The sequence below is a fragment of the Thalassophryne amazonica genome, chromosome 18, assembly GCF_902500255.1.
Source record: "Thalassophryne amazonica chromosome 18, fThaAma1.1, whole genome shotgun sequence".
In the NCBI taxonomy this organism is placed as follows: Eukaryota; Metazoa; Chordata; class Actinopteri; order Batrachoidiformes; family Batrachoididae; genus Thalassophryne; species Thalassophryne amazonica.
In genome coordinates this window covers 10,328,067-10,350,685 of record NC_047120.1, presented here as the reverse complement: position 1 = coordinate 10,350,685, position 22,619 = coordinate 10,328,067, and the positions used below count along the sequence as shown (strand labels likewise).

Below are 22,619 nucleotides of genomic sequence, written 5' to 3'. Positions count from 1 at the left end.
AACTAAAGGGAATTTACAACACAACGGATTTGCACTGATCTAAAAAATGACCCAGGCGACTGGCAAAAAAAAAAAGCTAAAATCCACCAAAAAGAGGAGATTTTTCATCCCTACATCTCTGCACATTTTTGCCGAATTTGCTGCAGGATTCCGCTCTCAATATTCTCTTAGCTGCTGCACTAATTCACACCCGCACGCACACCTACGGACAATTAAAAGTTTCCAATCCACCTAACCTGCGTGTCGTTGGAACACCCAGAGAGAACCCACACAAACATGGGGAGAACAAGCAAGTTCCACACAAAAGCCACAGGTGGGAATCGAACCCATGACCTCACTGTGAGGCAACAGTGCTAACCACTGAGCAACCGTGCTGCCCAAAATAAAAGCATATCATTTATAAATAAATAATAATGACAAATAACATTCCAAATTGCAAATTAATTATTCAGAAATCATGCAAAGTGATTGTCTGGATTTTTTTTTTGTTTTTAATTCTGTCTCTCACAGTTGAAGTGTACCTATGATAAAAAATTACAGACCTCTCCATTCTTTGTAAAAGGGAAAACTTGCAAAATTGACAGTCTCTCAAATACATATTTTCCTCAGCGTATATGGCTTATAAAATGTTAGTTTCTGGTATCTGAATACCTCTAGATAGCTCGACTAAGTTGGTTTGTGATGGCAAAGTTAGAAATTTAGTCCAGTTGGTGCAGTCATGGTGGAATTGTAACGGAGGCTACATTATTCTTCTTTTGAGCCATTGATATTTTGCAAGATGATGCTGTTTGAGTCATAAATACATACCATTACTAATTACTGTATTTTAAAAAATGCATAACAAGTTTATTCAGTCGAGTAGCACTGCGTTTATTTACAAATTTATATACAGAGATGCAGGGATGAAAAATCTGTGCTTTTTGGTGGATTTTAGCTTTTTTGCCAGTCGCCTGGGTCATTTTTTTTAGATTAGTGCAAATCCGTTGTGTTGTAAATTCGCTTTAGTTGTATTAGTTGTTATTTAGGTCAGGCATCGATTTGGACAGCCCCAATGCGCTGTTAGCTTCGGTCGCGTTAGGACCAGTTATTTTTGGCTCCAACAAAGCTGCTTTTAAAGTAGAATTTCTTCGTGAAGAGGGTGAGTTACTTATTTGCAGAGGGTTTTCTGTTTTATCGGGGATGGATGTTGCGTGGTGTTGATAGTGATTCCTGCCGAGTGGGGATGTTTTAAGTTATTTGGCATTATTAGCTAAGGGCTAAGCTAACTAGCTGCTATGTGGTCTGTTTAGAGACGATATTATGTTAAATAAGTTCAGCCAACAGTTATTAGTGTTTCTCTGATGTTACTGTTTTAATTCTCTGGGGTCCGAGGACATTTTTTGGACAGTTCACTCGCTTGGTATAAATGTTTTATTGTTGCTGTTAACAGTTCTCCCTGCATCCCACAGTCACGTTTTATGTCATTTTTTTCAGGACAACCTGCGCTTTCAGAATATATGTGTTTTTGTTGTGTTTTATAAGTGTAATAAAGGTTTACAATCAAAATAGGCAATGAAAAAATAAAACGAAAAATAAATTTCCACACACATTTATTCAAAACACACAGCAAACTATAATAAACAACTGTTTTGACACTTTATAAAGGTAATTTGAGGTCTTGTGTGAAAGTCTGTACAACAGAAATGTTCAAACAATAAACACAAATGCACATTTTGAGCAATATATACAAAAAGGTCTATGCGTTTTGTTGTCCATTGATATGGTAAACAGTGCTTTACGCAGAGAAAGCAACGGAGTTATCCAGTAACATTCACATGCAAACTAGTGGAGCAATCCTGATCGTTACACATTTTGTTTGAGCATGTGAGATTGTCATCAGAGGCTCTCCGTGTCCTGCTTTCACTGATCGCTGTGCGTAAGGCAGCAGGGCGCACTGAGTATGTACTAATAGTATGTACTCATTGGAGCTATTCAAACAGGCCAACTAGTAACACATCACTCCTGAAAACGATCTTTGGCTTTTCACGTGAGGTAAATCTGCCCTACGATTGGATTTTGGAAAACCGTGTGACGGCGAACCAATTCTGATTGGACACTCACATTACGCACGTCATGGCCGATGGCTGGCTCAAATGTCCGCGGAGTTAACTTTTCAGCAAAAAAAAAATAAGTTTATATCTCGTATCATTCAAAAGTTATTTATAATTTAGTAAAGCTTGTTCTTAGCCATCGTATACGACGGCTAAGAGGGTCGACCCCAGAGGGTTAATAAGCACCGTGTGTTTAGGATTTGGAACGAAAATCACATTGTTTTATTTGTGTTTCTGTCTTGCAGGAACCATTAATTCATCCAAACTATTAATTCAGACCATTCAGTGGTTTATGGATGTTTCATTCCAACTCATGTGCTCCCTGCATGTTAAACTGAGCCCTTCAAGTTCATCTCTTAGGCAACAAATCTGCATATAAAGGCTCTGAACTGTTCCTGTGTGACCATGTCTATTCTCTGGCCAGAGTTCTGTGGTGGATAAAGTAGATCAGCAAATTAACAATTATCAACGTATCACATTCACAACACCACTGAGGAAAAAATGATGGGGCTACATAGTATATATGTAAAAGGTCTGTTAGAAAAGTATCTGACCTTTTTATTTTTTGCAAAAACCTGATGGATTTGAATCACGTGTGCTTGCATGAGCAAACCTTGAACCTTTGTGCGCATGCGTGAACTTTTTCACGCCTGTCGATTGCGTCATTTCCTGGTAAGCAGCCTTTGTGTGAGGACATGTGTAGTGCGCTCGGCGGATTTTCATTTCAAGGAAAAAGACTGAACGACTAGAGCAGCACCGCATCAAATTTAGCCGGAAACTGGGCGACAGCCAGGTGGAAACCATTCAGAAGATTCAGACGGCTTTCGGTGACGATCCTATGGGCATCACACAGATGACACAGACAACCGGTTTAAAGACGTCCGCACAATGGTGGAGAGCGAGCCACGCTCCAGTTGGCCATCAACATGCTGAAATGACCAGATCATTTCCAAAGTGAACGCTGTGGTGATGCAGGACCGTCGTGTGACTATCCAAGAAATTGCGGAAGAGGTGGACATCAGCACTTTTTTGGTACATTCCACTGTGACAGAAGATTTGGCCATGAAAAGATTGGTGGTGAAATTCATGCTGCTGCTGACGGCGGCGCAAAAGCGCCTCCGTGTTGGAAGTCTCACAGGACATGCTGTGACATGCCCACCTCTTCCACAATTTCTCGGATAGTCACACGACTGAAAAGTCACTGAAAGCCGTCTGAATCATCCGAATGGTTTCCACCTGGCTGTCGCCCAGTTTCTTGCAAAATTTGATGCGGCGCTGCTCCAGTCGTTCTGTCTTTTCCTTGAAATGAAAATCCGCCGAGCGCACTGCACACATCCCACACAAAGGCTGCTTACCAGAAAATGATACAATCGACAGGCGTGAAAATGTTTACGCATGTGCACGAAGGTTCAAGGTTTGCTCATGCAAGCACACGTGATTCAAATCCATCAGGGTTTGCAAAAAATAAAAAGGTCCGATACTTTTCTAACAGACCTCGTATAATGTGTTGTCAATCTGACAACATCTTATGGTGTTCGTTGACTTTTCAAAAATGTAAAGACAAGACCAGAAATAAAAATTTTAAAATTTAGAAGTAGATTGACGTATATTTATGTAGTACAGTTAAAAGTCAAGTGGTAGTTCATTACTTTACAGGTATGATTAGTTTTTGTTACTTCATGTTGAAAAGATATATTTGTGAATTCTTGTGAGAAAACTACTAGATGAGTGATTTTGAAGAAGGAAAGTTGTGTTTTGTTTTTTTTTTTGTTGTTTTTTTTTTCTCACCAAAATGGGAGCTGCACTCACTGCAATTTATTATCTGGAATAGCGCCAGATTGCATCCCAAAGCTTCTGGAATTAAAATGTTTCACTCTGGGGAGCATGTCCCCTAGTCATTTTTGGTTTCAGCTTTTTTCATTTTTCACTACTTTCATCCCTGGAGATGGTGAATATAAAATCTAACTTTTTATATCTTATACAACATTTGAATTTGGAAATATTTACATTGTCTCATTGTAAATGAAACTGTCTTTTTGCTTTGCCACAAAATGGGGACAATGTCTCATTGTCTTCATTTCTCTTGAACACTTAATTTTATTTTAACACTGTCTTAGTTTGATTTAAACAAACATGTTATGGACATTAATATCATCTCTGTCTGTCGCTAATCAGCTGGTTGCAGCAGGTACGTAAGGAAAATGTGGCTGTCAGGTGATCTCTGGGATCAGGGTTGGAGTCTCCTTGAGGATTTCAGTGTTGTCTCACACTTGTGTTTGGTCAGCTTGGGCAGCAGAGCAGCAGCAGATGATTAAATCGGCCTGTTTTTAGTCTTTCCTTCACTTGGTTGTTGACTCTCTTTCTTTTGTTGTTTTTTTTTTAAGTCTTTCTACAAACATGTCTGAAGTCCAGCAGCTGAGGAACATGTTGAAACTACAGCGAACACCTGCTGAAGGAATGATCGCAGACCAGGAAGAAGAAATGTGTCATTTAAAAGAAGAGAACAAAAGAGGTAAAGGGCTGGATGCTGTTTTTAATCCTCCAAATCTCTCCTACAGAACAGGTTTGTTCACTCAGCTTTGTTTGTGTTACTGATACTTGATAGCATGTTGTTGTAACAGTCAAATATTTTCCTCATCGGGTATTCCTCCAGGGATTCTGTCAGTACTTGCGCAACAGGATGAGTAGGATTTTGGTGAAAGATGCATGTAAAATTTCTCCATATTCTGTAAAATCTTTGAATAATTTATTCCTGAAGGGAAGTGACATCACCACCCTCAATGTTTCATCTCCTTTTGTCCCAGATCAGCAGGGACTTTGAATTTAGAAATGAACAAAGGTAACTGAAAGGATTCTGGTTGTCGTGATTTGTGTATTGTAGCAAGTAGAGGTTTGGTTTATTTTAATCCAACACTTGGCACGAAAAGTTCAACATCAGTAAACTGTTGTACATGGGTAAGAGCTGCTCTGGTTACGAGCAGACGAAGAGTAATTATCTTTGCCCCCAGAATTTATTCATCACTGCAATATTAATTCAAATTAACTTGAATTGCTGGTGTAGTTACACGTGGTCTGCAGCTGTGAGGCCGCTCCCTCAAAACCTCCGACGTCTGTGGCATTGTGCTGTGTGATCAAACTGAACATTTCAGAGTGCCCTTTTATTGTGGCCAGTTTAAGGCACACCTGTGCAATAATTTTGCTGTCTAATCAGCATCTGGATCTGCCACACCTGGGAGGTGGGCTGCATTATCTTGGCAAAGGAGAAGTGCTCACTAACACATTCAGATAGGTTTGTGAATAATATTTGAGACAAATAGGTCTTTTGTAATTGATAAATGTTTTAGATCTTTGAGTTTAGCTCATGAAAAATGGGAGCAGAAACAAAAATGTTGTTTATATTTTTGTTCAGTGTATATTACTCAGTTATGGCCCTGTGATGAGGGTAAACAAAACAAACTTCTATTGATTTTTAACAGTTTTATTTATTTATTTATTTATAAAACTCTTTATTATAATAGGGAATTAACAAGCCAGGTGACAGGCAAGACCATAATGTGCTTCCGGTTATAGTTTTGATATGGCCTCAAATTATGAATGAATGAGGTAATTTCGGTACAAAGAAAAGGAACGTCAATACAAAATAAAACGAAACAAAACTAATTTGACATCTAAGTAACGGAAAGGTTGTAGGTCGAAGCAAAAGCTTATATACACCTACCCCTTTTACCTCAGTAAGCTTTACTTCTCACAGCAAAAGCAAAATAAGCAGAACAACCAAAGCACAAACCTTTGAAGATAATCAGTGAACTTTCTCGTCATAACAAAATAAGTAATAATTGTGCACATCGCACAATCCAAAGATAATTGTACAAAATCAATAAACTGAATTGTCCATTCTGTAACCAGAAATTATATAGTTTTTATAAAGTCTTTTAAATCTGACTGGAGTACAGCATAATTTAATACCCTTGGGAGAGTTGTTCCAATTTTTCACTCCTTTTACAGAGACAGTGACTTTTTACAGTAGTTCGAGTCCTTGGCTTATCAAATATCAATATTCCTGTCAAATATAAGTGGAGTCCTTCATTTTAAACAGATTTTGGACATGTTGAGGTAAAAGTTTGTTTTTGGTTTTATATATAGTTTGTATTGTAATGTAATCAACTAAATCTATGAATTTCAGAATATTTAAGCAAATAAATAATGGGTTGGTTCGGTCAAGGTAATATTTATTACTGATAATTCTTATGACTTTCTTTTGATGGAAATATTTAATTAATTGTTTTATATGTGTTTCCCCAGACCTCAATACTATATGTCATATATGGAACTATTAATAAATAACAAAGTAATAATGAGTATTATTATCACTTACTGAGGCGTAGCTGGGCCGGTAGCATAAATCGACATTTACGCTACCTGTCCATACCCGCCCACAGTAGCGGGTGGGTATCCCAATACTGTGCATAAAGTGATGACATCATAGCATGCACAACCCAAGAACTGTCTGCAGATAATAACATGAAAAGGCGAAAAGTGTGTGTTGGTCCCAATATGGATATTGCAGATGATTTTATCATGGATAGTCCGGCAGTGAACAGCAGCCAAAGCAGCCAGCTTGATGAAGACACCCTGGCGAATTTGGAGAGCAGCGCGGTACTGGCCAACGCGACAAAAGTTAAAGTGAGCCATGTGTATGCGTTTGCTGGGTGTTGTGTGTTTTGAAATTACATTAAATACTGTTAATGTGATTCCACGTGTTGTGTATCTCAGTAAGTGATAATAATGCAAATAACATGCAGTTTTCATGTGGTATGCATTTTCTGAGTCCCTCCGTCCTTGCCCTGTCGCCCAAAATGACCAAAATATTCGCCCTCGTCTAACTCGGGTTGTTTCTATGGAATTTCTAAAATTACAGAACTGCTGTAAAGAAAAGTGTGAACATTTTATTGTGTTTTCAAAACTTTGTGGAGCGAATGCAAACACCAAACTCTTATAAAGAAGGAAAAAGTACACAGACGTGCAGGCAAACTTTGATATGAAATGAACAGAACAATGTAGGCTGATCTGACTCACCATATTTTTTTGTATAAATAAATCAGAATAAAATAAGAGGTAACTCACTTTGAAATGAATAAAACATATAGCTGCAGCTTATAATAACTTTGAAAAATAACAAAAATCAGCAGCTTGTATTTTTATTTTGACTCCAGTTCATTTTAGTGCATTGGGTTAAAGTTCTCCGTCACCACGACGGATTTCCATCATTTGGAAAATTTAACCACACATACGCGTGCGCACGTGGGGTGTGGTTTTGCTTTGAACCAATGAAGCAGTGATCCGTCTCACTGCTTAGATGGTTTGTTTATTACTTCGCTTTTTCTTAATTTTGCCCTGCTAAAACCCTAAAGAGCATATGTCTGTGAGTAATATTTACCTTTTTTATATTAAACTGACCTGTTATGGTCTTCAAAAATTGTTGATAGATGTATTTTATAACTTAAAAACAGGACCGATGCTAACGCATTAGCATATCTATGGCATTTTCAATCTTAAGTTAGCGTTTAGCCGTTCGCATCTCAGCACAGTTTGTTTCCATCAGGTTTCACCTGATGGAAATCTCTCTGTGGTGTGTCGGTGATGTATGTATGTGCAAAATAAAACAAAACATTACTCCAGGTATGTTATTGACGAGAATATAACATCATAACTTTATTACAAGCTCAAACATTGATGTTGCGTGATGAAGGCCTTTTAATAATAACGCACTTAAAGAAATAATGGCAAAACTCACATGTAAGTAAAAAACACAAACAACAAAAACAAGACTAATCGATTACTAAAATAATCGTTAGTTGCAGCCCTATGAGTTTTGCTCTGTATGTACCACTTTGCATTTAATCATTAGTGATTGATCTCTGCTGTCTTCCACAGCATGTCTTTTTCCTGATTCTCTCCCCTCAGCCCCAACCAGTCCCAGCAGAAGACTGCCCCTCCCTGAGCCTGGTTCTGCTGTAGGTTTCTTCCTGTTAAAAGGGAGTTTTTCCTTCCCACTGTCGCCAAGTGCTTGCTCACAGGGGGTCGTTTTGACCATTGGGGTTTTTCCGTAATTATTGTATGGCTTTGCCTTACGTTATAAAGCACCTTGGGGCAACTGTTTGTTGTGATTTGGCGCTATATAAATAAAATTGATTTGATTTGATTGAACAAATAGATATATTATTGTTGCAGGTACTCTTATGCAAACAAAAGTGGTATTAGTTAATGTTTATGCGCCAAACTTTGATGATGTCAATTTTTCTAATAGGTTATTTGATAATATACCCCACCTAAACACTCATCTGGTGGTTTTTGGAGGCGATCTGAATTGTGTGTTTGACCCTGGATTGGATCGCTCTAGTCCCTGTTCTATACCCCGATTGGCCATGGCTAAGTCTTTTTCAGACTTTATGACTCAGAATGGGTTGGTTGATCCTTGGAGATCCCTCAATCCCCCCCCCCCCCCCCCCCCCCCCCAGTACAGCAGTCGTATTCAAGAATAGACCACTTTTTTATGGATAATAGACTCAACTTAATGGTTGTTTCCTCCGATTACTCGCCCATTTTGATATCCAACCACGCTCCAGTGCATCTAGATATTCAGTTGTCAATGCATAAATCTACCCCTCCCCTCTGGAGGTTTAATTCTTTATTATTTGCAGACTGCATTTTGTGAATTCATCACAAAATCTATTGATGACTTCCTTTCCTTTAATCAAAATGAATCTACTTCTAATTCACCACTCTGGGAATCACTCAAGGCCTTTCTTAGAGGGCAAATTATTTCATTCTCCTCCCACGCTAATAAAAACCAGAATGCCAGACTTGCCGAATTAACATCTGCTATTGGGGATCTTGATCAGGAATGCGCCTCTTAACCTACTCCAGAATTACTTAAGAAGCGCCTAAACCTTAAGGCAGAGTTTGATGTTATTTCTACCATAAGCACAGAGCATATATTATTACAAACCCGTGGTATCTATTATGAACATGGTGATAAAGCCAGCCGATTGTTGGCACACCAGTTAAAACGTCGATCCACCTCGCGTTTTATACCTCAAATTAATAATGACTCCAATATTATTGTTGCTGATCCTGTTTCAATTAATCAAACATTTCAATCTTGTTATTCCTCCTTGTACAGATCTGAATTTCCCACTGACACTACTGAAATGAATGAGTTTCTGGCCACCCTTCAGATTCCCACTATTAAACCTGAACAAGAAAAAGAATTGGATACTCCTCTCTCCCTTGAAGAAATAAAGTTTTCAATCAAAGCAATGCAGTCTAATAAGGCCCCAGGCCCTGATGGATTTCCAATCGAGTTCTTTAAGAAATTTATTGATAAATTATCACCTCTACTTTTGTCAATGTTGAATGAATCTTTGGAAAATGGCTCACTACCGCCCACTTTGACCCAAGCTTCAATAGTTCTTCTTTTAAAAAGTGAGAAAGACCCACACTGTGTAGCTCTTACAGACCCCTCTCTTTGCTCAATGCGGATGTGAAGATTCTAGCTAAAGCGATTGCCATTCGTTTAGAGAATATCTTGCCCAGTATTATCTCTGATGAGCAAACAGGATTTATTAAGGGATGCCATATATTTTTTTTAATACCCGCACTCTTATAGATATAATTTATTCTAACCACTCAGACAGCTTACCCGAGATTGTGGTTTCAATGGATGCTGAAAAAGCATTTGACATGGTTGAGTGAAGATATTTGTTTGCAGTATTGAAAAAATTCGGTTTTGGAGATAAATTCATTAGCTGGGTAAAATTACTGTACACTTCACCATAAGCCAGTGTTATTACAAATAACATTCATTCAGACTATTTTGTGTTGGAACGTGGGACACGCCAGGGCTGTCCTCTATCACGTCCCTCTTTGCATTAGGTATCGAACCTTTGGTGATTTCAGTTAGGTCCTCCACTTCACTGAGAGACGTTATTTGCAATGGCGTTGTATCGAACCTTTGGTGATTTCAGTTAGGTCCTCCACTTCACTGAGAGATGTTATTTGCAATGGCGTTGAGTATCGCATATCTCTGTATGCTGATGATTTGTTGTTGTACCTAACAGATCCTATTTTCCAGTTGTTCTGTCTATATTGGATAAGTTTAGTTCTTTTTCAGGATACAAGCTAAACCTTAATAAAAGCAAATGTTTTCCCATCAACGCAGCGGGTTTACTACTCCAACAAGCTGACTTGCCCCTGAAGCTCCCTCCCTCTGGCTTCAAGTATCTTGGTATTTATGTGACTTGTACTTATTCTGGTCTTATCTCTGCCAGCTTCACTCCACTTATAGCTCAAGTGAAATCCGACCTTCAGCGATGGAATGGTCTGCCTCTCTCTTTGATAGGAAGGATTAATGTTCAATCACTTTTGCAAAGGTGTAAATTTTGTGGTGGTCTTGTCTTACCGAGTTTTCAATTTTATTACTGGTCAACACACATCTGTAAAATACGTTATTGGATCAGTTGCCCTCATTTAATCTGGTGCAAACTGGAAAGTCAATCTTGTTCGAAGTCATCATCACTACCTGCTCTTATATACTCTTCTCTCCCAATCAAGGTCTCAATGTATGTTAATAACCCTGTTGTACTTAATACTTTAAAGATTTGGTTTCAGTTCAGGAAATATTTTAAATTTCTTGGGGCATCCCCTCGGGGCCCTTTGCACAATAATCACCTGTTTTTCCCCCTCTCAAATGGATTCAGCTTTTTCAATATGGCACAGAAAAAGTACACATTGTCTTCTTGTTATGTATTCAGATGGTACTTTTAATAGCTTTGTCAATCTGTGTTTATTGTATGAATTGCCTACAAACCACCTGTTTAGGTACTTCCAAGTCAGACATTTTGTTTCAAAATGCTTTCCTGCCTTTCCCTCTCTACCCCCACGTCAGCCATGGGAAGACTTACTCACATTCAATCAACCAAACAGTGGGACTATCTCGGCATTGTTTAGTCGTATACTGGACCTTGGTGATTACTCCAACCTAAAAACGAAGGCCGCTTGGGAGGAGGAGATGGGTCTCCAAATTGATGAAGATTGGTGGGGTGGAGTGGTGAGTAGGTCAGGCACCGCTTCATCTTGTGCACGTCTGGCACTTGTTCAGTTTAAGGTTATACATAGGGTCCACTTTTCCAAATCAAGGTTGTCTAAAATCGTTCCCGAAATTGAGGACAAATGTGATCGATGCTCAAACATGCAGTGCCATTTGAGTCACATCTTTTTCTTCTGCCCACAGCTGCATAACTTTTGGTCCAGTTACTTTAACATAATGTCCACCATAATGGAAGTCAGTATACAGCCCTGTCCATTTATAGCCATCTTTGGAACTCCCGTTAAACAAAGGCAACTAAATTTATCCCAAAGGGAAATGATTAATTTCACTTCTTTAATCGCCAGACACCGCCTCCTCCTCCAGTGGAAATCTTCTAACCCCCCTCTGCATCACAGTGGCTTACAGACACCATGCTCTTCCTCAAACTTGAGAAGATTAAATACACAATGAGAGGGTGTACAGACAAGTTTATTTGCATTTGGCAATCATTTATTTCTTATTTTAAGGATTTGAAAGCCCTGCCAGACTAAGTGCTGCTCGGTTGTATACTGATGGTGTGATCTCCTTTTGAGCCAGGGTGGGACGGGTATAAGTTGATGGGTTTGATTTGTGTGCATTTTCACTGTGTTTTGTTTGTTCTTTGTTTTGTAAAAAAACAATCAAACAAACAAAACTGGAATAAGTGTTATATTGTTGTCATCAGTAATCGACATACAGTAGTGTTCAGAATAATAGTAGTGCTATGTGACTAAAAAGATTAATCCAGGTTTTGAGTATATTTCTTATTGTTACATGGGGAACAAGGTACCAGTAGATTCAGTAGATTCTCACAAATCCAGCAAGACCAAGCATTCATGATATGCACACTCTTAAGGCTATGAAATTGGGCTATTAGTAAAAAAAAGTAGAAAAGGGGGTGTTCACAATAATAGTAGTGTGGCATTCAGTCAGTGAGTTCGTCAGTTTTGTGGAACAGACAGGTGTGAATCAGGTGTCCCCTATTTAAGGATGAAGCCAGCACCTGTTGAACATGCTTTTCTCTTTGAAATCCTGAGGAAAATGGGACGTTCAAGACATTGTTCAGAAGAACAGCGTAGTTTGATTAAAAAGTTGATTGCAGAGGGGAAAACTTATACGCAGGTGCAAAAATTATAGGCTGTTCATCTACAGTGATCTCCAATGCTTTAAAATGGACAAAAAAAAAACAAAGATGTGTGGAAGAAAACAGAAAACAACCATCAAAATGGATAGAGGAATAACCAGAATGGCAAAGGCTCACCCATTGATCAGCTCCAGGATGATCAAAGACAGTCTGGAGTTACCTGTAAGTGCTGCGACAGTTAGAAGACACCTCTGTGAAGCTAATTTATTTGCAAGAATCCCCCGCAAAGTCCCTCTGTTAAATAAAAGACGTGCCGAAGAGGTTACAATTTGCTAAAGAACACATCAGCTGGCCTAAAGAGAAATGGAGAAATATTTTGTGGACTGGTGGGAGTAAAATTGTTCTTTTTGGGTCTAAGGGCCACAGACAGTTTGTGAGACAACCCCCAAACTCTGAATTCAAGCCACAGTTCATAGTGAAGCATGGTAGTGCTGATATGGGCATGTTTCTCCTACTATGGTATTGGCCTATATATCGCATACCAGGTATCATGGATCAGTTTGGATATGTCAAAATACTTGAAGAGGTCATGTTGCCTTATGCTGAAGAGGACATGCCCTTGAAATGGGTGTTTCAACAAGACAGTGTCCCCAAGCACACTAGTAAACGAGCAAAATCTTGGTTCCAAACCAACAAAATTAATGCCTTGCAGATGTGAAGAAATCATGAAAAACTGTGGTTATACAACTAAATACTAGTTTAGTGATTCACAGGATTGCTAAAAAAGCAGTTTAAACATAATAGTTTTGAGTTTGTAGCGTCAACAGCAGATTACTATTATTGTGAACACCCCCTTTTCTACTTTTTTTACTAATAGCCCAATTTTATAGCCTCAAGAGTGTGCATATCATGAATGCATGGTCTTGTTGGATTTGTGAGAATCTACTGAATCTACTGGTACCTTGTTTCCCATGTAACAATAAGAAATATACTCAAAACCTGGATTAATCTTTTTAGTCACATAGCACTACTATTATTCTGAACACTACTGTATGTTCCAATAAATATACTTTGGGGGAAAAAAAGATTGAACAAATAAATACCTTTGGAAAATAATAGCTGTTAAATTTCAGAGTTTTCACCTGCTTTTTGTGATCTGTGTCTCTGAACATCACTGCTCAGTTCATTTATACATTCTCATTTTTAAGGATGTTTTTAAGACTATTTAACCGTTTATTTCATCTCATGATCTCATAAATTCAGTATACGATGTGCATATTGTGTGAACAGGACAGTGCCATCAGAACCACATGGGTAGAGAAGGTACAGAGAGAAGTAAAGGCAGCTCCACGGTTAAGTTTTGTTTTTACATGTTCACTCGGGTTAAAATCCTCTCTCTTTGCTCCGTGCTCACTGTCTCACGTGCGCTGATGGTTCTCAGCAGAATGTAACGTCTCCTCCCCCACCCGCTCCCTCCCTCACAGTCTGCAGCCAGTTGACTCTGCGCGCACGCACACACACACACACACACCCCAACAGCTCCTTTGGTAAACTGCGCTTTTTCGACGGCTTTGAACAAAACGGCCACTGTTTTAATCGCCCGTCGTATCCTAATTTGAACGTCCAAATGACGGCAGGATGGCTCGCTGCCCAAAACTATGATTTGAGAGAAAAACAAAGACTTAAATAAAATAAATGACTCGTCGACTACTAAAATTGTTTGTCGACAGTTTCAGTCGTTGATGTAGTTGTGATTATTTGACTAGTTGTGGCAGCCCTAGTTAGAAGATCTCAAAACTCTGCTTTGGTCCTGATGTGTCAGCAGCTCGGCTAAGTATGGTGGGGCCAAACCATTCAGAGCTTTAAAAACAAACATAAGAATTTTAAAATCGATCCTAGCCCAAACTGGATGCCCATTCAGAGCATAGAGGACTGGGGCAATGTGTTAGTTAAAAGATGTGCTGCAACATTTTGACCCAGTTGGAGTGGACTGAGGGAAGACTGGGAGACTTGAAAACGAACCCCATTGCAATAGTCCAGCCAAGATCTAATAAAAGCATGAATGGCTTTTTGCAGATCTACACGATTTTAAAAAAGGCTTGACCTTCGCTCAAAGCCATAGTTGATAAAAGCTTGATTTGACCACTGAGTCTGTGTTTTTTTTGTTTTTTTTGGTCAAAATTAAAACCACTGTGAAATATCACCCCAAGATGTCTGACAGTGGGTTTAACCGACAATTCCCCAACGTCCATGATCTGTGAGTAACCAAACAAAATACACTCAGTTTTGTCTTCATTTAGGTGCAGGAAATACAAAGACAGCCATTGTTTCATTTCTACGATACAGCTGGCCACGCTGCCCCCCAGTGACCATGTCAGTTTGTTCCAACAGGAGGTAGATTTGAATGTGGTCTGCATAACAGTGGAACGACATATTATGGTTTGCAATGATTCATCCGAGTGGCAGCAACATGTGCAAGGAGAAAAGAGTGGGGCTAAGGATTGGGCCTTGTGGAACATCACAAGCAAGAGTAGCACTTGAAAAGGACAGGTCACCAATCATTACAGAAAAATTGTGATCAGAAAGATAAGATGTGAACCACTTCAGAATAGTGCCATTGAGTCAGACATTTTTTTTAGACAGGGCAGGGGGACTGAGTGGTCAACTGTATCAGAGGCAGTTGTCAGGTCCAGCAGCACTAAAACCATGGGGCGCTGAGTGTCTACTGGCAATGCAACATCATTGTGCACTTTTAAAAAAGCTGATTCAGTGCTATGATGGGTTCTGAAGCCTGACTGAAATTTTTCAAAGACAATTTTGTTTTCTAAGAATGATTGTAACCGTATTAAAAACAACTGTTTCTAAAACCCTGGACCAGAAGGGCAAGTGGGAAACTGGTCTAAAGTGTGATAATATAGAGGGATCAAGCTGTGGCTTTTTAAGTAGTGGTCAACCACAGCATGTTTAAAAGCACTGGTACAGATCAAATGGTGATACAGGAATTCATAAAACACACTAAAAAGGGCCCCAGAACATTAAAACCTCTATCACTATCTTGGTCGGGACAATATAAAAAGGCCAGTTTGTAGGTTTCAATTGCTGCACCACTTTAGAGAGGATAAAAAGAGAAACAAGTTCAAATCGCTCAAACACAGCAGGAGGAACTGGAACAACAGCTTGGTCAGCACTGAGATTGTTGTTGGCAAGTTTTCTTATACTGTCGACTTTTCCAGTTAAGAAATGAAGTCCTCACAAGTACTGACTGAGTTATCAGCCAGAACACGTGTGTGGTTTTAACAACTAAATAGTATTTAAAAAGAGTTCTGGGGTGATGACTGCTGCTCCGGTGTTGCAGACCGAACACCCCCCCCCCCCCCCCCCCCCCCCTAAAAATTGGTCCGCCTGGCTTCACTGTGCATGAGTCATTTGGGACCACAGCAGCACATCTGAGACTGAGTCTGTACACCCAAAGGGAGTAATGTGATTATTAACCATCAGATGTCAAGGTAAAACCTCTTAAATCATTCTAAAGTCAGTTTAAAGCAGAAACAAGGCGATAATCAGTGAGTCGCTACTGACGCTTTGAAATGACGGAGGCGCAGTGAAGGCTGCAGCTGCAGCACATCTGGTTGTTGCGCTCTGATCGCTCCACCATCTTTTATTATGAAATAATACTAAATTTATATGGAAATGATTGTTGTCCAAAAGCTTCAGATATCTGTCGTTGAGAAAGATGATGACTGGAGGCAGTTTAAAGCAGAAATGAGGTCATCATCTTTGACGCTGTGAAATGATGCTGTTGATGCTCCGAAATGACGCATGGGCAGTGAAGGCAGGCAGACCAGTTTTTATGGGGGCTGTTTATTCTGCGGCACTGAATCACATTTGACAAGTCAGTGAGGTAATCTCTCTGTTTCTCAGAATACATGTAGTTTTTACTTCTTCCAAAGTCTTTCAGGTTGTCGGCACAGCGTCATTAAACCAGGAATCGGATCTTGGTTTGGCTGATTTTTGCCAAAAAGGAGCTATTGAGTCCAGAATCCAAGAACAAGTGGTGTGGAAGAAAGAGAAAAAGCTCTCAGGGCATGAAGGAGACTCCACACTATGAAAGTCCATATTTGAGTGTCTGGAAAGGAGGGTTCGGCCGATAGTCGAACCTCTGATTGAAGAGGAACAATGCGGATTCCGTCCTGGTCGTGGAACAACTGACCAGCTCTTGACTCTCACAAGGATCCTGGAGGGTACCTGGGAGTATGCCCATCCAGTCTACATATGTTTTGTGGGTTTGAACAAGGTGTATGATTGGGTACCCTGGGAGATACTGTGGGAGGTGTTGCGCAGGTATGGAGTGAGGGGGTCCCTTCTCAGGGCCATCTAATATCTGTACTCAGAAAGCGAGACAAGCCATATTTTGGTCCTTTGTGGATGTTACTGCATCCCCTGTATGAGACATTTGTGTCTCAAATGCAGCACCGCTGCCCTGGTTAACAAATTGGAGGGCATCTTCCCCTATCAAATGTCTTGGCACTCTTACTGAGGTGATGCCTTTGATCTCCCTTCCTGAGCCAGCAGGAACGGATGATGAAGACCCTGCAGAACAAGAGGATGAAGACCAATGCATTTTTGCTCTCTAAATGGGAGGTTGCACCGTGAAGTATAAATACATTATAGGTCATGATTTTTTTTTTTTTGGTAGATTTTTTGTAGACCATGAACTCATTTTTAGGTTTTTGTTTATAGACTGCATTGTTAGAAATTTCCATGAAGCACTGCGCAATGAAAAAGGCTTGCTGCTATTATCTGGCAACGAAGACGGCTTACACCATCTTGCTACTGATATAGTGCTGCAGTGATGTAACTGCTTACAAACTATACGAGGGTAGGCTGAAAAGTTCTAAGGCTGACTAGAATGCAGTTGTCAAATTGAACAATTCAGGGTTATTTTTCTACATAGTCTCCCTGTAACTCCACACACTTCTCCAGCGGTGCTTGAGTGGTTTGATTCCCTTGGCATAGAAGCTTTCATCTTGAGAGTCAAAGTAGTCCTCAACGGCAGCCATCACCTCATCATTGCCCTGATAGTGCTTCCAGCCAGTTTTTTTTCAGGTTTGGGAACAGATGAAAGTCTGAGGGTGCCAAGTCAGGGGAGTATGGTGGGTGATCTACCAGTTCGAATCCACACTCGTGGATAGTGGCCATGGCCACTATTGACTTGTGAACTGGGGCATTGTCTTGATGGAACTGCACCCCTTTCGTCAGCTTTCCTGGTCGCTTCTTTTTGATAGCCTCGCGTAACTGTCTCAGTAGGTTAGAATAGTACTGTCCATTTATGGTTATCCCTTTTCAAGATAGTCCACGAACACAATGCCCTTGGCATCCCAGAAAACTGAAACCATGACCTTCCCCACAGACGAAACGACCTTGGCCGCCTTTGGAGGTGGTGACCTTGGGTGTTTCCACTGCATTGATTGTTTTTTTTTTTTGTCTGGTTCAAAGTGGTGAACCCAACACTCATCCTGGGTAAGAAAACGTTCCATGTAATTGGCTGGATCATCTTCAAATTGCGCCACTTTGCCCTTCGATATGACTAGCCTGGTGCGTTTCTGATCAGGCGTCAGAAGACGTAGGCACCCACCGAGCTGACACCTTTGACATTCCAAGGTCATCATCAGAATGTGTTCAATTCTCTCACGGGATATTCCCACAGCATCTGCTAGCTGATTAATCATACGATTGTCTTTGTCCATCACCATTTCATGAACAAGGTCATGTTTTTCTGGGTTGGCTGTTGCAGGCCGCCCAGTACCTGGGTCGTCTTCAAGGCTCTCTCTACTGCCTCTCTTAATTCAGCTGCCCACTTCTGCACTGTAGATATGGAGGGAGCTTCATCTCCTAATGTAGCAACCATATCTGCATGAATGTCCTTGGGCTTTAAACCCTTCTTATGCAGGTACTTAATCACACCGCGATGCCAGATTTTGTCCATTTTTGCCGTTTCCCTCTACCACGAACTTTCAAACTTGGCTATGAACCACAAACTACCTCACAACCTGGAAGAAAATAACACAGTTAGTCATCAGAAGAGTTGAACTTAATGCATGCCAAGTTTTATTGAAATGGCATTTCTCCTTCTTGGTGAGCCTTAGAACTTTTCAGCCTACCCTCGTAGGGTGGGGGTGCCCAACCTTTTTGAACCAAGATCTACTTTTAAACTTGAAAGTGTATCGAGATCCACCAAGCCATATCGGAAGCCATAGCACAGACTCACACAAATATGTTGATCCAAAAAGTGCAGTCAGATTCTGTGGTTTTGTCTGAGGTTGGGGCACTTCTCTTTCTCCATTAGATTCCAGAATTGGGCATTCATGTCAGGTGTTGCTCTGGATTTGAGCTCAGTGTCATTTTTCAGTGTGAGGATCTCACTCAGTAGCACAGTAATCCAGGTTGAAGAGTGATGCCACTTTGGATGTTATACAGTCCATATCTATATTTTCCACAAATGGAAAACAGAGAAAACTAACAACAGGTTCAATGGATGCAAAGTCAGTAAAGCGCCTGTCAAATTCTGACAAGATGCTCTGCACTTGATCATCATAATATGAACACTCAAGCTCCGTACTCTGCTGATGCTTACGTTCTGGGTCCATGTGTGGAAAGTTCCACAGATCACACTTTTACAACGTGCTTGATAGCAGGCGTAACTTGCTTTTAACATGTTCATGGAGCTGACCATGTTGATGTGTGTTGTCCTTGAGCTTGTCGTCAGATCGGAAAGAGGCTAAATCCAAGAGCTATGACTGTCTTCCAGATGTGCATATTCAACATGGTTTGAACATTTCAGAAATTCTTTAATTTCAGGCAGCAATTCAGAAAAATGTTCCAGAAATTCATCTGTCTGCAGCAACAGATCTGTGTCTGCATGCGGACTGGCTATTTACACCAAATACATGCAAATATCTAAAAACTAAATCCTGATTTACACCACAGTGGTGTAAATAGAGAGCTAACAAATCTTTATTTGCACCATCATGGTGCAAATAAGGGGATATTAAGTCAAATTACATCACAGTAGTAGATGTTTCTAATATAAATTAAATTTGTGTTGATGAGGGTGGTGCAAATAGGAGTGTACTAAAACCTAATTTATATCTCAGTGATGCAAATAGCCTTTTCTGTCTGCACGTCTCCGCCACCCGTGCACGGAATAAACATTTCTGCAGACTCTTGGCCCAAACAGAACACAGAACCTTGTTATATCCATCACATCTTCCATATTTACGGTCTGTTTTGCTGCTCTCTGACTTTTCAATTCCTGGACTTTTCGGGCGTTCAGAGTTGATTTAGCTGGGAAGTTTGTGGCTTGTTTTGAAATGCTGCTTCCCTTTCTTCGGTAAAGCCACATTTGCATTGTTGAAAACAGATGGATTTGGCATTCAATAAACGAAAATATAATCCTCCTCCCACTCGGAATGAAAATAAGTTATTTATTTTTTAGCATTGCTCTTCTTCTACAGCTTTTCTTGTTCTTCTTGGTGTTAAAAGGCAGCCCGACATTCTTATTGGTGCATTGCTGCCACCTTATTGCATCAGTCTGGTTATTGCAGCACTAAATGCTTTGATGAGTCCAGATTTTTAATTTTTTCAGGCGTTCACCTGGAACTCAGCCTGCGAACAACCATTGGGCGTTCCAACCAGGTGCAGGGGTGGCAGGGTTGTATGGACAGTTTTGTATTAAAGGGGATCTGTTGTTTTCTCTCTGCGCTGTACTCAATGTGGTTGGGTTCGGTCTCTGGCTTGGGGGACCATTTCCGGTGCATGCTTGTCTAGGGATGCACAGATCAAGCAGTGGATATTGGCATGATATTATCATTCAAAAGGGGTAGTTAGTAAAGTGTCACTGTGCTCTTGCTAAAGTATATGAGATTAAGTTTCCATTTGCCAGGAACGTGTGTACTCTATCATGACTTCTTGTAACGTCAGCCATTCTCCCTTGTCTTATCTGCATGAGAAACACAACAGGATGGATACTGTAAATAGAGCAACCATCGACCTGTTTTGTGTGTTCAGTGTGCCACTGTGTGTTTGTGACTACTTTCTGAACCAGTTCCCCAAATGAGCTATGTTCACGTAAGAGTCCAGATCTGTTACGACTTCACATTAGACTAATTAAGATGGCCTTATCTGTATTTAAAGCTTTGCTTCTGAGCCCTTTGTTCAGAATGGTTCCTACAAAGAGCCGGGTCATTTACACCATTAGCATTTTAAATTGAAGAAACATTCAAAAGTGAAAGATTTTTTTTTTGTCTATTTGTAGGTGTTGAATAAGATGTGGGGTTTAGACTATTTTCAACCACATTTTCAATCTTATTTTCCACCCTATACACAAAGAGGGAAATTATAGCAAATCATATGTTGGAGGCATAATGAGCAAGGCTACTTTGTGTTGCTGAGTTTTAAAAAAAAAAGATATTAATTACGCCTTAAAAAAGGGAACATTTTAACATTGAATAAATCTTTTAAAAATGGTGTATGTAAAAATATGTTTGAAAAAAGGTTTTGAAGGTTTATTCATGTCAAGACTTGAAAAAACAGCCAAAAGCTCTTTGAACATGTGAATCCAGATGGTAAAAAGTGCTGTAGAAATGCAGTCCATTAATGTTATGTTTCTGCGAACAGCAACATTACAAACTATGATTAAATTAGTTGGCTTGTATATTTTAAATGAGTTGTAATGTCACTATAGATGTGTTCATATCACATTTGATGAATTCTGACATCTTGTTCAGTGCCATGTAAATTGTAATCATCCATCTTCTATACCCCTTACTCCAATTAAGGGTCACGAGGGGGCCGGAGCCCATTCTAGCTGTCATGAGCATGAGGGGCGTACACCCTAGACAGGATGACAATCTGTCACAATGCCACATATAGACAAACAAACACATTCACACACACACACACACACAAACGCACCAAGGGTCAATTTAAAGTTTTCAGTTCACCTAACATGCAGGTGTTTGGATGTGGGAGGAAGCTGCAGCACCCGGACAGAACCTGCACAAACACGGGGAGAACATGCAAACTCCACACAGAGGCCACAGGTGGGAATCGATCCCATGACCTTCTTGCTGTGAGGCAACAGTGCGAACCACTAATCCACCTTGCTGCCCTAAGTAGTAATAATACATTTGTAAAGCATTTTAAATAAAGGAAAAAACTCAAAGTGCTGAACATAGCTGCAGACAAACATGAAACAAAGATCCCCATATCCCAAAATAACAAAAACAGAAAAGAAAGAAATACAAGAAAAAATAATGAAAAGAAGATGAAAAACATTCAAATGAATTACAGTCAACAGAAATTATGTTTTTAAAACAGTCTTAAAGTCACATTTCACACAATATACAACCACAGCAGAAAAAGGTCTGAAGCCTGCTGACTTGTTTTTAACCCTTGAGACACAAAGCAAGTCTGCATCCAAGGACCACAGGGCATGAGGAGGCACATAAGGCTGAACAAGTTCAACAAGATAGTTGAGTTAATGACCGTTTAGAGCCTGAAATGTTTAACAAAATCTTGAAATCTAGTCCTCGAGTCAGTGAAGGGAAGCCAGAATGTCTGATCAAGCCTTCTGGTTTTCATCAAAACACGAGCAACAGTAATTCTGTACCATCTGTAGACATTCTACACTGTTTTGTAGCAATCCAGAAAATAAACACACTGCAATAGTCAGATGTGGAAGACAAGGACGTGATTACAATTTGCGAAATTTAAAACAAATGCTGATGTACATTTCCACTTTATCAGTTCCATCAGTGCAATAACTGACTGTCAAGTCAAACTCACCACTGATGCTTTCTTGTAGTAATGTTGTACGAACATTTATTGTTAATTTGTTTCTTTGCAGACATGCAGCCTTTGTTGGTGATTAAAGAAGAAACTCTCCCTGAACACCAGGAATGGAATCTGAGTGTTGACCAGGAGGACATTAAAGAAGAGAAGCTGTGGATAAGTCAACAGGGAGACAGCTTCAGCAGCTGGAGGAGGCAGATCTCGCCAAGTTTGGTTTCACTGTCGCCCTGTGAAGAGTGAAAATGATGATGAAAAACCAGAGTCCTCACAGCTTCATCAAAGCCGAAGTGATGAGAGCACAGGGCTGAGCCTGTAGCCAGCAGCTCATCTGTACACAGAACACTGACAGCAGAAGCTGATGGAGAGGACGATGGAGGACCACAACCAGCCAGCAACTCAGGTCCAAACAGTCATTTACAACCAGATACCAATGGCAGGAGTTCAGACAGTTCTGGGACTGAGACTG

The 22,619-nt window shown here is 40.1% G+C and overlaps 1 long non-coding RNA gene across 1 annotated transcript; it reads left to right on the top strand.

Annotated features, from left to right (window-relative positions):
- The first annotated feature begins 285 nt into the window (after positions 1 to 285).
- Positions 286 to 22,267, top strand: LOC117531130. Its single transcript, XR_004566534.1, has 3 exons — positions 286 to 1,138; positions 4,475 to 4,602; positions 22,209 to 22,267. It is a non-coding gene; the product is annotated as an uncharacterized LOC117531130 (long non-coding RNA).
- The last annotated feature ends 352 nt before the right edge of the window (positions 22,268 to 22,619 follow it).